Below are 20317 nucleotides of genomic sequence, written 5' to 3' on the forward strand. Positions count from 1 at the left end.
GATTATAGAAATGGAAGATGAGGGGCAGGAGTGACTGATAACACACACACACACACACACAGCAGATTACAAATTCCTTCTCTTTTGACCTGAAAGTCCTCATTTCATTTTTGTTCTCTTTTGTGCAGTTCGGGGGACAGGTATTTCCATTGCCCCTCACCTGGTCCAATTGGTTAGGGGACAAACTTGATAGCAAGGTGTAGTGGCTAAGAGCGGTGGTTTGGAGTGGTGGACTCTGATCTGGAGAACCGGGTTTGATTCCCCGCTCGTCCACATGAGCAGCGAAAGCTAATCTGGTGAACTGGATTTGTTCCCCTGCTCCTCCACATGAAGCCAACCAGGTGACCTTGGGCTAGTCACAGCTCTCTCAGCCCCACCTACCCCACAGGGTGTCTGTTGTAGGGAGGGGAAGGGAAGGTGATTGTAAGCTGGTTTGATTCTTCCTTAAGTGGTAGAGAAAGTTAGCATATAAAAACAAGTCTTCTTCTTCTTCTTCTTCTTCTTCTTCTTCTTCTTCTTCTTCTTCTTGATAGTGTTTGCCTTTGAGGAATTTTCCTTCAAGCCCGATTGGTCAGCGAACCCGGAGGACTTTTTGGGCCATCTTTGGGTCTTTGTTTTGATTATGCATGCCCTTTCTGACTGTCAGAGGTTGCCTCACTCTCCCCCTGGGGCGGGGTTTGGGGAAGGGAGGGATTTCAATGCCATAGAGTCTAATTGCTAAAGCAGCCATTTTCTCCAGGTGAACTCATCTCTTTTGCCTGGAGATCAGTTGTAATATCGGGAGATCTCCAGCCACCACCTGGAGGTTGGCAACCCTACATTAGAAAGAAAGTGGTATAAATATCATAAATAAAGATAATCGTATCTTGAGATATGCATGGAATGTTTCTGTCTCAAACTCAGGGGAAGCATTTACAGAACTTCTTCGGAGGGTGCTGATCGGCACATACCTATGGGGGATATTGCATATCTGTCAAAACTGCTGTGTTGAAGATTTAGTCCATTATTTATTGTTCTCTCCAAGTTCTCACTCTTGATTCCCCCAAGAGTGAAATTTCTGCCTTATTACATGTTTCAATGTATTGGATAGTCACCTCAGGATATAATTGTCTATATGCTGTCAAATATGAATGTATATCCCTTCCCGTTACATTATTTGCTGTGCAATCCTACACAGAGTTGTTCCCGTCTTATCCAAATGAAATCCATAGACCTAGACTGGAGTGACTCTGCAGCAGATAATGCTGCTTCAGTGGAGATGAAGAAAATCCACACCAGCTGCATGGCAAAGTAATAACGGTCCATAACGATTTTCAATTTTACTGAGACACGGTGTCTTATATTATTTTATAGATCTGGAATTATATCTATGAATCTTTTTTGTTAATGGAAAGTTTGCATGTTAAACGTGGAGGCATTGTTACTTCTATTACTTCTTTGTGTTTCATTTATTCTGTTTGCAATGGCTCTGGGGTACAGCAATAAAATATGTATAGAATCAAAAAGGGCTGCCCCGGCCTAGATGGCACAGGCTAGCCCAATATCATCACTTCTTGGAAGCTGGCAGGGTCAGCTGTAGTTAGCTCTTGGATAGGAGGCCACCAAGGAAGTCTGGGGCTCTACCAAGGAAGTCCAGGGGAGACATAATAGAGGTCTGTAAAATTATGCATGGTATGGGGTGAGTGGACAGGGAGAAGCTTTTCTCCCTCTCTCATAATACCAGAACACGGGGTCATCTGCTGAAGCTGGAGGGTGAGAGATTCAAAAGAGATAAAATGAAGTATTTCTTCACACAACGCACAGTTAAATTGTGGACTCCCTGCCCCAGGATGTGGTGATGGCTGCCACCTTGGAAGGCTTTAAGAGGGGAGTGGACATGTTCATGGAGGAGATGGCTATCCATGGCTACTAGTCAAAATGAATACTAGTCATGATGCATACCTATTCTCTCTAGTATCAGAGGAACATGCCTGTTATATTAGCTGCTGTGGAACACAGGCAGGATAATGCTGCTGCAGTTGTCTTGTTTGAGGGCTTCCTAGAGGCACCTGGTTGGCCACTGTGTGAACAGACTGCTGGACTTGTTGGGCCTTGGTCTGATCCAGCATGGCCTTCCTTAGGTTCTTATGTACCCAGAGGCAGGCGATGGCAAACCACGTCTGAATGGCTCTTGCTTTGAAAACCCCATGGGGTCACCACAAGTCAGCTGTGACTTGATGGCGTTTCCCACCACCATAAAAAAGGGCTAAGGCCTGGCAACCAGACCCCACAACTGAGAACACAAGAAGAACCCTGCTGGATCAGATCAGTAGTCGATCTAGTCCAGCATACTCTTTCACACAGCAGCCAGTCAGGTGCCCCAGAGGGCCAAAACATGGCACCGAGATCAAGGCCTTCCCTCAATATTACCTTCTCGCATTGGCTTTCAGAGGATTACTACCTCTGAATACCAAAGTTCCCTTTAGTTACCCAGGTTAATCATGGATCTTTCCTCCATTATACTGTCTACCCCACTTTTGAATCCATCGATACTCATCTCCATCACTATTTCCGCTGGTAGCGAGTTCAACAATTTAATTACTCATTGAGTAAAGAAGTATTGGGCCATTTATGCATGGGAGTTTTACCTTAGGTTCGTTGCTGGCTGGAGCCACACTTTCCAGTTGGGAATCTATGCACCAGAGGTCTCCAAGCTCAAATCAAGTCCTGCCCCTTTAAATGCTGCTTTGTAATTGGCTAACTTCACAGTACTCACTGTGAGAGAGCCCCCCCCAATTGCCGCATAATATATATTTAAAAAAAAAAAGCAATCTGAAAGGAAGGGGCGGAGAAATCCAAGCATTGGTTTTAAAAAGCCGTTCTTTTGCTGAGAAAGAGCTACGAAGAAGCAAGAAGCAGGAAGCATTTGAATCCCCGCCTCTTTACACGCTGTTTTGTGATTGGCTGTGAGAGAAACCCAGCTTCCGTTTCCCCTGCTTTGCCTTCTGCATGGCGATTTCAGCCGGGCTGAGCTCAGGGGAGAGAGAAGAGTCAGGTTATCAGAGGGATGGGAAGACCCGGACATTGCGAGGGCTAGGCATGAGGTCATCTCTAATGGATAGAAAACTCATGCAGAACTCCAAGGAACAACTGAGTCAGACCGGTGGCAAACGTGAGACTGAGAGCCCATTCCTGAAATTTGTGCTGAAAGGCCTTAGGAGGCTGCTGCCGGCCGCCGCTGGCGCAGGGGCCCACATCACCGGCTCCCGAAAGGTGCACGCTGGCGTGAGTGGCCCCAGTGCCAGCGTGCAGGCCCTGGCGCCAGTCCCCAGCTCCTGCAGCGGCAGTGCTGAGGGTGGATGCTGCCACAGTCTCCCACCAGCCTCAGGCCGCGGAGGCAAGCCAGGAGGTGTGACGGTGCCTCGGGAGGCGTTCTTGGAGTGTTCCAGCACCGGCCGGGGGGCGGGGCCAATGCTAGTCGACCTCCCGAGCTGTTTCGGCTCAGGAACGCCCCTTTTTTATTTTCTTGAGATACGCCAGCAAAAAGCTATGAGGGTTGCGTGGTTTTTTTGCTCCGGGTAGAGGTTTCAGGTTGCTGCCTAAGCCCGGCACAGGCATTCCTTTCAGTACCTGTGCATAAATGACCTTTGAACATGTTAAAGGTAAGAGCCTCTTGGAGGCAGGATTTGGCTCAAACTCTGATTTTAGACACTAAAAATTATTGGCCTATATAGTTTCCAGCACAGCACCCTTGCAAAATAAAAAATAGCAATGGTAACAATAGTTTCAATGAAAACTTACTATTTTTATTGGAGCAAAATGGGTGCAAATTATAAAATGCCTTCCACTCTAGCCAAACAAGAATGCCTTCTGGGCTTACCCAGTAAAGCAATTTTTTGAACATTATCCTGCCATCTGTCTGCAAAATTATGTCCACATAATAAGGTCAGAAATCCAGGTTGCGGGGAAATCCAGCTGCAGAGAGGAATATTGGATTCTAGAGCACATTCCTTCGTCGGATGCAACCGCCGACGAATTTTCAGCCTCTCCTGGGGTTCGTCTCAGTTGTAACGCTGCCTTATAAAAAAGATAAGCAATTGTCGCCGTCGCTCAGTAATTTTGCTGGACTTGGAATTAGAGCACAGAACAAATAAAACACAACAAGCCAAACTTGGCAACCTGCTCCCGAAGGAGGTCATCTGCCGAGGCTGCAGGCAATCGTAATGGATGGGTCTATCAAAAGGGTTAGACATTTTCATGACAGTTAATGACATTTATCATTTATTTACCTGCAGCTCTGTTCTCAGCGAGTCTGGCGTCGGGTGGGAAATCATCCCCCTCCCCCCCCCCAGTTTTCATTATTTGGGCGCTGCACCACCCTAAGTGGGGATCGAATTTGATACCCCCATTTAAAAGAAATCTGGATCGGCACAACTCTCACTGTACCGTCAACGGCTCGTACGAGCATTAACTAATGGCTCTCCAACTAATTAGCTTTCTAGCTGCGATGAGATAAGGATAATCAGATTTCATGCTAGAGGGAGCGAGCTGACTACTGCGATTGGGCGACAAGTCATCTGTGGAGCACTGCTCAAATGTAGCTTTCAGAGAGGCCCGATTCGGTGGCTTCCACCTTCTCTGAAATATTCTCCGAGGCAGTAAAGGCAACTTGTTGGATGAAAGCTGTCAGGAGATGTGACAAGTAGCCCATCGGATGGCATCCTATGCACGGGCCTAGGTGCCTCACTGTGGCTACCCGTTTCAGTCACACGGAGTGCCTACCACCCTCCACAACCTCCTTTCACAGGTTCAGGGTTACAAGTGGGTCAGGCAGTCACACTTCACACACACACACACCCCTGTCCCGGCTGTGTCCCTGCCCTCTTCAGTCAGTGGACTCCTTGGTACATATCCTTCTGCACTGTCCTTATGTATACCAACTTAGGCTAAAATGGATTATGCCATGTTTTAACGAATGGTCCACATCTTCTCAAGCAACTTTGGAGAAAAAGGTTCAGTTCCTCTTAGAGGCCTCTGACCCTCAGTGTACCTATTTTGTTGCTCGTTTTTTGGAGGCTGCAGAGAAGAGATGAAGGGAGATGTTTTTAGAGATGGGTCTTATTTAGGTTTTATGGTTTTATTGTTCAAGACCTTGGTCTAAGAATAGGAGGAAAGAAAGAAGAAGACTTCACCCACCCATCCATCTAGCTTCTTTTAACATATACAGAGAGCCATGACCATTTCACATCCCAGGTCCTCTCTTTCACTCACAAAGTCATTGCCAGACAAGGTAGCCCAGTCCTCTTTAATAATTAAGAACATAAGGACGTAAGAAAGGCCATGCTGGATCAGACCCAGGTTCATCAGACCCAGCAGTCTGTTCACACAGTGGTCAACCAGGTGCCTCTAGGAAGCGCAAAATGACTGCAGCAGCATTGTTCTGCCTGTGTTCCAAAACACCTAATATAATAGGCATGCTCCTCTGATCCTGGAGAGAATATGTCTGCATCATGACTAGTATCCATTTTGACTAGTAGCCATGAATATCCCTCTACTCCATGAACATTTCCACCCCCCTCTTAAAGCCTTCCAAGTTGGCAGCTGCCACCACATCCTGGGGCAGGGAGTTCCACAATTTAACTATGTGTTGTGTGAAGAAATACTTCCTTTTATCTGTTTTGAATCTCTCACCCTCCAGCTTCAGCAAATGACCCTCCGTTCTAGTACTATGAGAGAGGGAGAAAAGCTTCTTTCTGTCCACTCTCTATAAAATTACCCCTCACTCGGACACTGCACAGAACTATTGGGGTTGGGGACCCAAACCTTGTTCCATTCACATGCTGCCAATATTTATTCCTCTCCTAAAATATATATAGACCAAGATCTTAGCTTGTGTGTGTGTGTGCATTTCTTTCCATGAGAAAACCAGCCCACATGGTTAAACAAACAAAAAGTTAACTTTTATTTCTGGTTTGAACATAACATTGGAGTAGATCAGGTGGAGGTTACAAAGTTTCTTTTCAAATGAACTTTTGAACTGTTTCCCTATACAAAATTTGGGATCTGTTAGAAATTGACTCTTTTCGGGCAGCATTAAACTGCTCTTCTCCCCAACTTCAGCCAGACTCACCCCCCGCCCCCATAATATTTGCCAGGGTCAAGGCTAGGGTTGCCAGGTCCATCTTTGCTACTGGCGGGAGGTTTTGGGGTGGAGCCTGAGGAGGGCAGGGTTTGGGGAGGGGAGGGACTTCAACGCCATGGAGTCCAATGGCCAAAGCAGCCATTTTCTCCAGGGGAACTGATCTCTATCGGCTGGAGATCAGTTGTAATAGCAGGAGATCTCCAGCTACTACCTGGAGGTCAGCAACCCTACTAGGAAGAGAAGGAAGAGAAGGTCACACAGTAGAGGAATGGGCTGTCGTTTGCTCTCCTGCAAGTGAACAAAAGTGGTTTTCCTTGGAGGTCTCCCATCCAAATACTTAGATGGAAGTCCCTCCCCTCTCCAAACCCCACCCTCATCAGGCTCCATCCCAAAAACCTACCGCTGCCTCATGCAGCCTTCACTCTCCGCACCTCTTCCTCTTCCCTCCCAAACTTGCAACCCACCACCAATAGCATGAGGGCCCACTTTTGAGACCTGACCCTCAGTTTGAGACCCTTCTTTAGAGTCTAATTGACCTTTCAACTAGCTTCTCTTGAGCTCAGCTAATGAGACAGGAAGACTCCCCCCCAATTACTCTACCCTGCTTGCATTTCCAGTTGTCTCAAACCCATTCATCATTGTACAGCCAATGTGGTGTAGTGGTTAAGAGCGGTGGTTTGGAGCAGTAGGGTCTGATGTGGAGAAACTGGTTCGATTCCCCACTCCTCCACATGAGCGGCGGATACTAATCTAGTGAACTGGGTTGGTTTCCCCACTCCTCCACAGGTAGCCAGCTGGATGACTTTGGGCTAGTCACAGTTCTCTCTGAACTCTCTCAGCCCCACCTACCTCACAAGGTGTCTGTTGTGGGGAAGGGGAGGGAAGGTGATTGTAAGCCGGTCTGATTCTTCCTTAAGTGGTAGAGAAAGTCGGCATATGAAAACCAACTCTTCTTCTTCGTCTTCTTCTTCACATGAAGCTGCCTTATACTGTATCAGACCCTTGGTCCATCAAAGTCAGTATTGTCTACTCAGACTGGAACCGGCTCTCCAGGGTCTCAGGCTGAGGTCTTTCACATCACCTACTTGCCTAGTCCCTTTAACTGGAGATGCCGGGGACTGAACCTGGGACCCTCTGCATGCCAAGCAGAGGCTCTACCACTGAGCCACAGCCCCTCCCCTCTTCTTCTTTTTCTTCTTCTTCATCATCTGAGAACTTGTGCCCCAACTGTATGGACCCGGGTCACAAGGCCCATTCATAGTGAAGTCAGTGAGCAGACCATTAAGTGTCTTTCTCATTCAGATGGATTGACTGTTTTGCACTTACCGCATTTGTTACATAATCCCTTCTTGTGGCTAAGAGAACAAGTCCATTGTGCCTACCTGTGAATGACAGACTGTGGAGAGAAGTCTTCCGGGAGTTGGAAATGGCATGTTTGGGGAGACTAATTAGTTCAGATCTGATGCTGAGCCCCTCTGGGATCCAATACACCATCTGTCCTTTTTTTCTCCTGTTCCACTACTTGGTTGTCCAGGTTGCATTGAAAGACAATTTCATCAAATTGCCTCCGAGTAGTGCATCTCAGATGAGGGAGAATTACCATGATCTTGAAAGTGTAAACAGCAGATAAAGTTTACTGCCCCGGCTCAATTCCACTTCCCAATGAGAATTTGAATGAACAGTTTAAGGCATGTTGTAAATATCAGCAAGTCAATTGCCTGTCCCTTGATAGCAGCTTTTGTACTTCCTTTCTTCAAGTTGTTAAGGCCTGGTGTGTTTTCAGAACCAGTCCTCTAAAAGCCAATGCTGAAATGTCAAATATGGCCACAAGACAACCTGAGTTGTAAGTAAGGATGCTGTGAAGTTTATGGTGATCATATTCAGCAGGTGATCATATTGTGAAGAAGGAGGAGGAGCTGGTTTTTATATGCCAGCTTTCTCTACCACTTAAGGAAGAATCAAATTGGCTTACAATCTCCTTCTTTTCCCCTTCTCACAACAGACACCTTGTGAGGTAGGTGGGGCTGAGAGAGTTCAGAGAACTGTGACTAGCCCAAGATCACCCAGCTGGCTTCACGTGTGGGAGTGGGGAAACTAATCCAACTCTCCAGATTAGAGACCACCGCTCATATGAAGGAGTTGGGAATCAAACCCAGTTCTCCAGAGTCTGCTGCTCCAAACCTCCTCTCTTAACCACTACACCATGCTGGCTCTCAAGCTGGAAATGCTGGGGATTGAACGTGTGAATTTCCTGCATTGTGTAGGGAGTTGGACTAGATTACCCTGGTGGTCTCTTCCAACTCTATGATTCTATATGGACCCTGCTTAGCTTCTGAGATCTGATGAGATCGGGCTATACCATGCTGCCTTCATTCCCTCTTGGTTTAATAATGTATATTTATTTAGCAAAGATTCTTGCTGAAGCGTGGCAAGACTGCTCACCACTGTTCTCTGATTTTAAGGTAGTGCAGACCTCCTTTAATAAGAAAAGGGTAGATACACGAGCATATGAATCCAGGAAAGTGAAGAGGCCTGCTGAAAGAGGAAAAGGGAATGGAGCAGAGGAGGGAATGTGAGAATAGCACCCTTGGGAAAGAAGAAGAGAATGCAAAAACAGGTGAACAGAAAATGACATCAGAGAGATCCCCAGGGAATTAATACCAGTGAAACATAAACCACAATGAAAGGCAAATGTGAAAAGTGACTCAAAATGAGTGGTGGCCAAAATGAGAGGAGGAGGAGGAGGAGGAGGGGGAGGAGAAGGAGAAGGAGAAGAGGAGGAGGAGGAGGAGTTGGGTTTTATATGCCAACTTTCTCTACCACCTAAGGCTGAATCAAACTGGCTTACAATCACCTTCCCTTCCCCCCTTGCAACAGACACCCTGTGAGGTAGGTGGGGCTGAGAGAGCTCTTAATAGAACTGTGATTAAGCTTAAAGTCACCCAGCTGGCTTCATGTGGAGGAGTGGGGAATCAAACCCGGTTCACCAGATTGGAGTCCACCTCTCCAAACCACCACTCTTAACCACTACACCACGAAAGGATGTGTTGGTGTGGCTCAAGGGAAAAGGGACTCCCAGGGCGATGGTATACAATATGTTATGTGCATGGGCTTTCTACCCCTGGCCGAAACAATTACTAGATTACCTTTTTTCCACAATTTACCATTGTGCAAGCACCCCGTCATTCCTGACCCATGGGGTGATGTCACATTCCGACGTTTACTAGGCAGACTTTGTTTTACGGGGTGGTTTGCCAGTGCCTTCCCCAGTCATCTTCCTTTTACCCCCAGCAAGCTGGGTACTCATTTTACCAACCTCGGAAAGATAGAAGGCTGAGTCAACCTTGAGCCGGCTACCTGAAACCGACTTCCGTTGGGATAGAACTCAGGTTGTGAGCAGAGCTTGGACTGCAGTACTGCAGCTTACCACTCTGCACCACGGGGCTCCTTTGAGCTCTTTTAGTATGCCTTTAAAGGAGTCAACAAGGTTTTGTTATAGTTAGAAAGGACAGTGAAATATAGATTTGCCCTGAAAGTAAGTTCAGAACTGTCATGGTAGTATAAATGGCTCCCCCCACCCGCTTTTTCATTTACTATACGTTTTATTATGAAGAAAGCTGATAGGAAGAAAGTAGATTCCTTTGAAATGTGGTGTTGGAGGAGAATGTTACGGATACTGTGGACTGCCCAAAAAAAAAAAAAATCAGTGGGTTCGAGATCAAATCAAGCCTGAACTGACCCTAGAAGCTAAAATGACTAAACTGAAGCTATCGTATTTTGGTCACATTATGAGATGACAAGAGTCACTGGAAAAGATAGTCATGCTAGGAAAATTTGAGGGCAGCAGGAAAAGAGGAAGACCCAACAAGAGATGGATTGCCTCAATAAAGGAAGGCACAGCCCTCAATTTACAAGATCTGAGCAAGACTGTCAAAGATAGGATATTTTGGAGGACATTTATTCCTAGGGTCGTCATGAGTTGGAAGTGACTTTTCGGCACTTAACACACACACACACACACACATACATTTTTTAATGTGTGTGTTGACGGTAAAAAGGTAAAGATAGTCCACTGTGCAAACACCAGGTCATTCCTGACCCATGGGGTTGATGTCACATCCCAACATTTACTAGGCAGACTATGTTTAGGGGGTGGTTTCCCATTGCCTTCCCCGGTCTTCCATGCTTCACCCCAACATTTACTGACCTTGGAAGGATGGAGGGCTGAGTCAACCTTGAGCCGGCTACCTGAAATCCACAACCCATTTTAGTGTTTTTAATCTGTATTAATTAATAATTAATTAATTAATCTATAATTTTAAAAAAGTTTTTTTAAAAAATGAGTGGTGGCCACATCATCTTCCTTAGTTTTAAAACTTGCAAGGTGCCACAGAGATTAGGAAGAATCAGCGTGGTGTAGTGGTTAAGAGCGGTGGTTTGGAGCGGTCGGCTCTGACCTGGAGAACCGGGTTTGATTCCCCACTCCTCCACAGGAGCGGCAGAGGCTAATCTGGTGAACTGGATTTGTTTCCCCACTCCTCCACATGAAGCCAGCTGGGGGGCCTTGGGCTAGTCCCACTCTCTCAGCCCCACCTACCTCACAGGGTGTCTGTTGTGGGGAGGGGAAGGGGAGGCGATTGTAAGCCGGTTTGATTCTCTAAGTGGTAGAGAAAGTAGGCATATAAAAACCAACTCTTCTTCTTTTCTGTAATAGGCGAAGATGGAAAAAAGCAAAGATTGTGGTTGGAAGCTACTGATGTGATTGCCTGGAGGTTTTTTATCAACTCCAGTTGGGTCCTAACCCCATATCAATCCATTGCATGGCAGGGAATCCGTTTTCTCAGCCTGCCGTGATTTTTGATATTTCCTGGTATGATGACTTGAGTGTTGGTCAATCTGTATCAGCGGGAGTTGTCATCTTTCCTTCATACTTAACACAGAACATTTCTGACAGCCGGCGTGACAGCTGTGATCAGCACAAACCATCATCCCCCTTGGACGGCATCTCCCACAGCATTTTTTGGAAATGGCTCTTTCTCCCCTCTGTGTCTGATGGATTCCTGTTCTCTTCGGGAAGATACAGTATGAAAAGTATGTAAACTATATCAGGACAGTACTGAAGACTGGGAAATCAGCTTTCACTACCTCCTCTCTCTGTCTTTCCAGGAATTTCCAGAGAGCCAGTGTGGTGTAGTGGTTAAGAGCAATGGAATCTAATCTGGTGAACAGGGTTTGATTCCCCACTCCTCCGCATGAAGCCAGCTGGGTGACCATGGGCTTCCTTAAGTGGTAGAGAAAGTCGGCATATAAAAAACAACCAGCATGGTGTAGTGGAGCCAGCGTGGTGTAGTGGTTAAGAGCAGTGGTTTGGAGTGGTAGAGTCTGATCTGGAGAACCAGGTTTGATTCCCCACTCGTCCACATGAGCGGCGGACGCTAATCTGGTGAACTGGGTTGGTTTCCCCGCTCCTCCACATGAAGCCAGCTGGGTGTTCTTGGGCTAGTCACACTCTCTCAGCCCCACCTACCTCACAGGGTGTCTGTTGTCGGGAGGGGAAGGGAAGGTGATTGTAAGCCAGTTTGATTCTTCCTTAAGTGGTAGAGAAAGTCGGCATATAAAAACCAATTCTTCCTCTTCCTCTTCCTCTACTGGCCCTCAGGAAGCCACTCTTCGGTAGCTGTAGCAGAAAGGAAGAAAAGATCCATGCTACCAGTGATGCCGTCTTCACAGTTCTTACGATCCAACCTTATATTTAAATCTGAATCGCTTTAGCTGTAACTGAAGAAAAATGACATGCGAGATGGTTCCTCCCCCCCCCCCCGCCCCAAGTCAAACGTTCCTGCTTTCCTGGGGAGCCCCTCAACCACACAGGATTCCTCAGGGAAGCTGGAAATGGTGCGGTGCTTCCAAACGCCTCTGTCATGAGAGTCTGTGGGCCACGGTGATGATTTCTCTATTTATAAATAGGCGACAATAGGCTGTCAGACGGTGCGGGAGGTAATATTGCTTAAGCCGCAGACAAGGTGTTGACATCCATATGCGATGAAGGGATGGTGCAGTTCTCAAGCTACGTGCCCGCGGGCATGAGGGCCCATTCTCCCGCCCCCCCCCCCAGCCCTGCATTTCCTCACAACTTTTATTTATCGTTTCAGAATTCGTTATTTGTGGCTTGCCAATTTGCATGTTTAACTAATTGGGTTTGCAGTCAGAAAACGAATGCAACAATGCTCCTCTATTGATAGAACTGCAAAGCTGCAAATGACTAATTAAGCCAAGCCAATTAATCAAAGCCCATTGATGTTTATGGAGTCTTGGCGACTTTGAATCCATTCAGAAATGACGTTCCACACACAAATCTGAGGGGTACGGTATGGACTATGTTGTAGCCACAGTTTAAATCATTTTAGCCATGATTTAAATACCAAGTCAGGCTGAATTCCAGGGTTTGCTAGTTTGAGGTATCTCTTCTGGTAGTTTATTGCCCCTTGCAACAAGATGGAGCCACTCCTGTTCCACCATGCATCACCGAATGGTACCTTGTAGAAGTAAGGATGCTCCAGACATAGGTTGATTGCTACCCTGGGTTCACTGGGGAGGTGCCATGGTTCAGTAGTACAGCATCTGTTTGGCATGCAGAAGGTCCCAGGTTCATTCCCCAGCATCTCCAGTTAAAGGGACTGATTTAATAAATAAGCCAAGGATAATGATATAGCTGTCGAAAGAGAATTATGCTAACCTCACTTACAATACTATGTTGATTCAAAAAACAAAACATAAAATAAATCTCATTTCCCATTTTTGTATGTTTTGTACCACTGAGCCATGGAAGGGCCATGGCTCAGTGGTATAGCATCTGCTTGGCATGCAGAAGATCCCAGGTTCAATCCCAGGCATCTCCAGTTAAAGGGACTAGGCAGGTAGGTGATGTGAAAGACTTCTGCCTGAGACCCTGGAGAGCCACTGCCAGTCTTAGTAGACAATACTGACTTTGATGGACCAAGGGTCTGATTCAGTATAAGGCAGCTTCATGTGTTCATGTGAGAAATTCTCCTGGCAGAGAGCTCCATGTCCTTGTTTAATCCGCTTTACTGCCTTGTATCTATAAAACCTTCTTGTCCCCCCTTCTTGTCTATTCTTGTTTAAAAGTGGGAGGCAGCAGGAAAAGAGGAAGACCCAATGTGAGATGGATTGACTCAATCAAGGAAGCCACGACCCTCAGTTTGCAAGACCTGAGCAAGGCTGTTGAAGATAGGGCATTTGGGAGGTAGGGTTCCCACTCCAGGTTGGGAAATACTTGGAGATTTTGGGGGTGGAGCTTGAGGAGAGCGGGGTTTGGAGAGGGAAGGACTTCAATGCCATAGACTCCAATGGCCAAAGCGGACATTTTCTCCATGGGAACTGATCGCTATTGGCTGGAGATAAGTTGTAACAGTGGGTGATCTCCAGCCACCAACTGGAGGTTGGCAACCCTATTGGGAGGTCATTATAGGGTTGCCATAGGTCAGTTGCGACTTGACTGTGCCTAACACACACACAGTATCCACCTGCTAGCAAAAGCTTCATGTGGTCATGTGTTCACTACACCACGCTGCCTCTCTTTCCAGGACACTAGTGATGTACCAAAGGAAGGCGTTGTTACATCATACAAGAATGGGGACAGGTGAGTATACGTCATGGGCACAATGAGCTTCCAATTTCCCAGAGGCAGTATTTCTCACGAGCTATGATTTATGGTATCCCTGATCAAGTCTGCTATTAACGCGTCACTCGATAGCAATATCAAACCGCACCTGCTGGGCAGGTAATAATCGTGGGGTGTAAAATGGCTCGCTTACCTTGACGGATTATGGATGCCTGGTAGGTAAGAGGGCGAAAGATCAGGCATTACCTCTAGAAACTGACAATACCCTTCTGCCCAACCGCTTCTGTCGAGTCTGCAAAGCGAGTTCCCCGCCGTCTTTTCGCCTGCTCGGAACTCCTGGGGAGGAAAAAGCGCTGCCCAAGGTCCTGGATTCACAATACAGGGGCGAAGTCTCTCCCTCCCAGCTCGCCAAACTGCTCCTAGGAGTGCAGTCACTATTATGCTTCCTAGGGCATAATAATGGGCTATGATCATTCTTTGATGACTTCTTTTCCCAGAAGGTCTCCCTTTGCTGGATGCAGATAATAATATACATTTTTCATTGTACCGACTCCGCAGGAAAAGAAGCAAAACGCGCGCGCTCACACCTTGCTTGTTTCTCGTCGCGTCCTTTGAACAGAGCGTGTGTTCTGTGTTATTACCTTGCATTTCTCTCTTTTATTGCAATGTAAATAATTATTATAATTAGTTTTTTCTTTTTTTGTGCGTTGCCTTGTTGTGCGTTGCGGCTTGACCTCTCTCACACGCCCCCTTTTCCTCTCCCATTCTTCTTCTATTTCCTCCGGTTACAAACCCTGTAACTGATTGCTTCTTGCTCCTTCTGGCTTTGATAGACTGCTTGCTTGCTAATTATGTGAGCTCCGGTTGTTGCAAACGTTGACCTAGCAAAGACATTTCAGTCCCATCACAAAAGGAAGATGGATGACAGATCTAATGGGGGACATATAGAACATAAACACCATAAACTATATCTTTCTATGCATATGACACATAGAATCAAAGAATCGTAGAGTTGGAAGGGACCTCCAGGGTCATCTAGTCCAACCACCTGCACAATGCAGGAAATTCACAACTACCTTTCCCCACACACACACACCCAGTGACCCCTACTCCATGCCCAGAAGATGGCCAAAAAATCCTCCAGGATCTCTTGCCAAATTGGCCTGGAGGAAATTGCTTCCTGACCCCAAAGTGGTGATCAGCATTTTCCTGGGCATGTAAGAAAGGGCCACAAGAGCCAAGCACTGATGTAACCCTTCCTGCCCTCTCTCTCATGATCTGCCTAAGTTCACAGAATTAGCATTGCTGTCAGATGGCCATCTTGCTTCTGCTTCAAAATTTCCAAAGGAGAGCCCACCACCTGTTCCACTGAGGAGGCCTGTTCTGAGGAACTGCTATAACTGTCAGGAAGTTCTTCCTAATGTTTAGCCGAAAACTCTTGATTTAATTTCAACCTGTTGATTTAGGTATGACCTTCTAGCCCAGAGAAAATAATGTCAGTTGCAACTTGATGGTACTTTACACACCCACACAAACATGATATTGCATGAGATTAAGAATTTCAGCAGGTCGGTCCAACATGAAGATCTCAGATTGGTTGAAATTAAGGGCCTCTAATTCTATTTACATTTTGTATACCACTTTGACAGCTGAGTCCTCCTCAACGTTGGGGAGAGGCTGCGGCTCAGTGGTAGAGCATCTGCTTGGCATGCCGAAGGTCCCAGGTTCAATACCCAGCATCTCTAAATACAATGATCAGGTAATAGGTAATGTGTATGATCTCCACCCCAGATCCTGGGGAGCTTCTGCCAAACAGAGTTGGCAAAACTGACCTTGATAGACAAAGGATCAGACTTCGTAAAGGGCAGTTTCGTGTGTGTGCACAAAGTAAATCCCACTGGGTTGGATCCAAAGGTTGTGTTTTGCTAACGGTGGAGCCTTCTTGTGGTATGAGGTGTTCCTCTTTGTGGTTTTCCTCCTTGTATCACAGAAAGGCTCCACTATTCATGGAGTAGAACCTTTGGATAAAACCCATTATGTTCATTTGGACTTATTCCCAGTGTGATTAGGGCTGCAGCTTTGTGTATTCAAAATGCTTATTCTGTTCATTCTCCATCCCAGCCTTGTGGGGCAGATTACTGCAGTGCTATTTTCCCCTTACAGATGATAAACGGAAGCTAAGAGAAGTTATGACTTTGCCATGCCATAGGTGAGATTTGAACCCAGTTCCCTGCCAAACTGAAGAGCCCAGTGGTGCAGAGTGGTAAGCTGCAGTACTGCAGTCCAAGCTCTGCTCATGACCTGAGTTCGATCCCAACGGAAGTCGGTTTCAGGTAGCCGGCTCAAGGTTGACTCAGCCTTCCATCCTTCCGAGGTTGGTAAAATGAGTACCCAGCTTGCTGGGGGTAAAGGGAAGATGACTGGGGAAGGCACTGGCAAACCACCCCATAAACAAAGTCTGCCTAGTAAACGTCAGGATGTGACGTCACCCCATGGGTCAGGAATGACCTGGTGCTTGCACAGGGGACCTTTAACTTTACCTTTTACCCTGCCAAACTGATCTCTACTGGCTTTCATGCTATGTTTATCAGTGCATTTGATGCGTACATTTTTCATTCTCTGTATATTATCTTAATTTTTATATTTTAAATCTATCTTTAATCAATGTGTTGATTTAATGTTTTTGTTGTTGTTGTTGTATGGTATCATAAGACCTCTTGTGCTGGAAAAGCTGAGTAATAATGGTGGGGACAATAGCAACAATAGCTATTTACTGATTTTATTGACTTCATTGTTAGCCTTTCTCACAGAGACTCAAGGCTGATGACAAAATGTAAGACACAATATGAACAGACAACATAAGATGACCAATAAGCAATGAGGTAAGATTACAGTTGCCGAACTGGAAAACAATGCAAACAAACCAACAAAAAACCTGTCATAAGGTGTGATGTACTATAATGCAGAGTGGATTACAAAATAGAATACAATACGGTAAAAGAAAGGTGATGCGTACAATAAATACCGCAACAGACTACAATCTCATTCCATTATATAAAAAATGACCTCCTGAACTGTTCCATTGTACTACTGTAATGAAATATTATAATCTAATTCCCCCCACCAAAAAAAAAAAAAAAAAAAGGTAGAAAAATGAATAGTGCTTCTCGGTATGCCAAGGGCACAGAACAGATTATGTTTCTGAAGATCTTGGAAGAGGTACTTTAATCTCCCAATCACATAAAGTTCCATTTCTGCAAATCAGATAGACACTGTAAACAATTCACAGTGGGTAGCAGTGTTAGTCTGTCTGCAGTAGTAGAAAAGAGCAAGAGTCCAGTAGCACCTTAAAGACTAACAAAAATATTTTCTGGCAGGGTAGCTGTATCTGAAGAAGTGAGCTGTGGCTCACGAAAGCTCATACCCTGCCAGAAAATATTTTTGTTAGTCTTTAAGGTGCTACTGGACTCTTGCTCTTTTCTAACACTGTAAACAGTACATATTACACTGGTGGTCGAAAGCCAATGTGGTGTACTTTCAGACTAGGATCTTGGGTGAACCAGGTTCCAACCTCCACTCTGCCATGGAAACTGATTGGGTGACCTTGTGCCAGACACTCTTTCTCAGGCCACCCTACCTCACAAGGTTGTTGTGAATATATGATGATAATTTTATTTCAATTAAGCTTGTGATCTATGAGGGAAATTCCTGGCTGCCATGCTTTTTATCAGTAACCACTTTTTTGACATCATTTGTGTTTTAATATGATTATTTATTATTTTAGTGTTTTAATGAATATGTATTATTACTGTAGGCTGGTTGTAATGTTGTTACCCACCCTGAGCCTGGCACTGGCTGGGGAGGGCGAGATAGAAATATAATATAATATAATATAATATAATATAATATAATATAATATGTTTGTTTTTATATACCGACTTTCTCTACCACTTAAGGATGAATCAAACTGGCTTAGAATCACCTTCCCTTCCCCTCCCCACAACAGACACCCTGTGAGGTAGGTGGGGCTGAGAGAACTCTAAGAGACCTGTGACTAGCCCAAGGTTACCCAGAAGGCTTCATGTGTAGGAGTGGGGAAACCAACCCAATTCACCAGATTAGTGTCCGCCGCTCATGTGGAGGAGTGGGGAATCAAACCCGTATCTCCAGATTAGAGTCCACCACTCCAAATCACCGTCCTTAACCACTACACCACACTGCATTTAGAAGATGTATATCCTGTTTTCAGCCCAATCAGGGCCACCAAGGCAGCTAACAAATAAACAGAACAGTATAAAAACACATCATAAAACAAGTTAAAAGCCAGAAATGAAAATACCTATATATAAAAACAGATAGACATCAATTAAAAACATAGACATCAATTAAACACAAGGAGCACAGGGAGGAAGGATTGTTGAGGGAATGCCAGATGAAACAAAAAAAAGTCTTCACCTACTGGTGGAAGACAGTGATGGAATGGGACAGTCATATATACTTTGGGAAGGAGCTCCATAATCTTGGTGCCACAACCAAGGAGGCCATCTTTTGTGCTGCCACCCGCCTAACCTCAGAAGGCAAGTAGAGGACAGGGGAAGAACAACGTACATTGCCCTGAGCACCATGGAAGGAAGGGCAAGATAAAAATGCATTAAATAAATAAGAAACAAATTTGCCATGTGAAGATCCACATGCATGCTACCTTGAGAAAGTGCGGCACAAGTACAATAGCTCTACTGAACACTTTTTATCCTACCCATGTTGCCTCCAGTGTACCTCTTTGTCAATCCCCTCAAGGACTACTACCCCTGCTTCTACAGGATAAATTCCAGTCAACATGGCTAAAGACTGTCCTTAATAAAATGGCCTGCCTGGGCCTTTCTCCACCTACCCTGTTAGCCATGGGTGTAGTCCGAGCATCAGGTTTCTTGAAGCAAAGGGTGGAAGACATTGAATGCCAGACAGACCTTGGAAAATCACCATTTTTCCTAGTACCTGATAATTCTAGATACTAGTCTCACCTGTGGCTTATTTTTCTCATCTTGAGCCTATTAATTATAGGAAGACCTTTACCCTTGTCAGATGCCAGGCCCTACCATCAGCTGTTTTAGAAGGAAAATATAAGAAGTTCCCTAGATCAGAGAGGTTTTGTCCATGTGGGACAGGAGACATTGAAACCATCGAACATGCACTGATACGTTGCCCATTCTACCACGAAGTTAGATCAAAGCTTATTCCCCCTCCCTACTTGGTAAATTCCCTGAAGAGTCAGTTGAGCTTTTGGCAAAGAAGCTCCTATTAGGAGAAGATCCTCAGCTTACCCTCCAAACTGCCAAGTTCTGACCCGTCGCTATTAAAATATGCAGAACTTTAATAGAGAATGATCGTTAGAATATTTTACAATTATATCAATTTTAAGGTGATAATTTTACTCAGGGGTGGTTTTTATTGATCTTACACCTTTATTTGTACGGGCAGTCTGTGATTCTGCAGTGCAAAACTATTGAGTCTGGAAATTTTGATGTGTTGGCATGTGATTGGTCAGTTGACCGTATTAATAAATTTGATTCGATTTGAATTGACCTCTTTGTCAATCACATTGCCCATCTAATTGTCCTTGTGCCAATTTAAGTGGTTCGGAAACCCAGCCCGGGATTTCGTTTCAGGCTTGTCAGAGCAGTCCCATAGACTTCAGCGGGTGCGCCCTGGAGTAAAGAGGCTAAAAAGCGCAGCCTCGGCAGCCTCCTCAAATGTATTGCAAAAGCCATCTCTCGTCCCATTAGAAAACAGACTGAACCTTGTGACCTCAATTCATTTCATCCAGGCCATTAAAGAGTAATAAAACGAGAGTCGCTGTGGACTTAAGATGAATTTGAATCCAACATATAAAGATCAAGGGGCTTCCCATTCCAGCTTCTTCACCCCACCGTGAGCCATCGTTTCCCATCAACCAAGATATTTTATCCCATATATAATAGCTGTGTTGTGTCACGGCTAATATATCCCATGTGTTATCGGTTCCTTCGCAATAATGTAATCAAAATCAGGGCCGAGTCCAGCTATACACAGATAAATAAATATACAGGAAATGACATTAAGGGTAGCATTTTGGGCCACGGGGACTTCAGAAGGGAACAAAGGAAAAGTCCAGCACAATTTCATCCCACAACCCCAAGCAGGTTCCGAGATGAGATATGACAGTTAATCTGGTTTCTTATTTCCTGAGCTTCTTAGGCCTAACATGAAGTATTTTTCTCGGAGGAAAAAGATGGCCAGAGGTTCTGTTCATGCTGCATCAGCAGGACAATGGGGGGTTTTTTGAGGAGGGGGAAAAGTAATATCGACCATTAATCCCTTTACACAACACTAGAATCTCTTGATGAAGGAGTGCCGATGCCCCTAGAGTTATTGATTCCTGATAAAGCTGGCAATAGCTTCAATTTGGGGTTAAAATTGTTCCCGGCGTTGGTTCTGAGGACCCAAATCCTTCCAGAAAATGAAAGGAAAATTATGTCAGGCTTCCATCCTTCTTCAAACTCCATTTGCATTTATTT

Source organism: Euleptes europaea, chromosome 4, assembly GCF_029931775.1.
Source record: "Euleptes europaea isolate rEulEur1 chromosome 4, rEulEur1.hap1, whole genome shotgun sequence".
NCBI lineage: Eukaryota > Metazoa > Chordata > Lepidosauria > Squamata > Sphaerodactylidae > Euleptes > Euleptes europaea.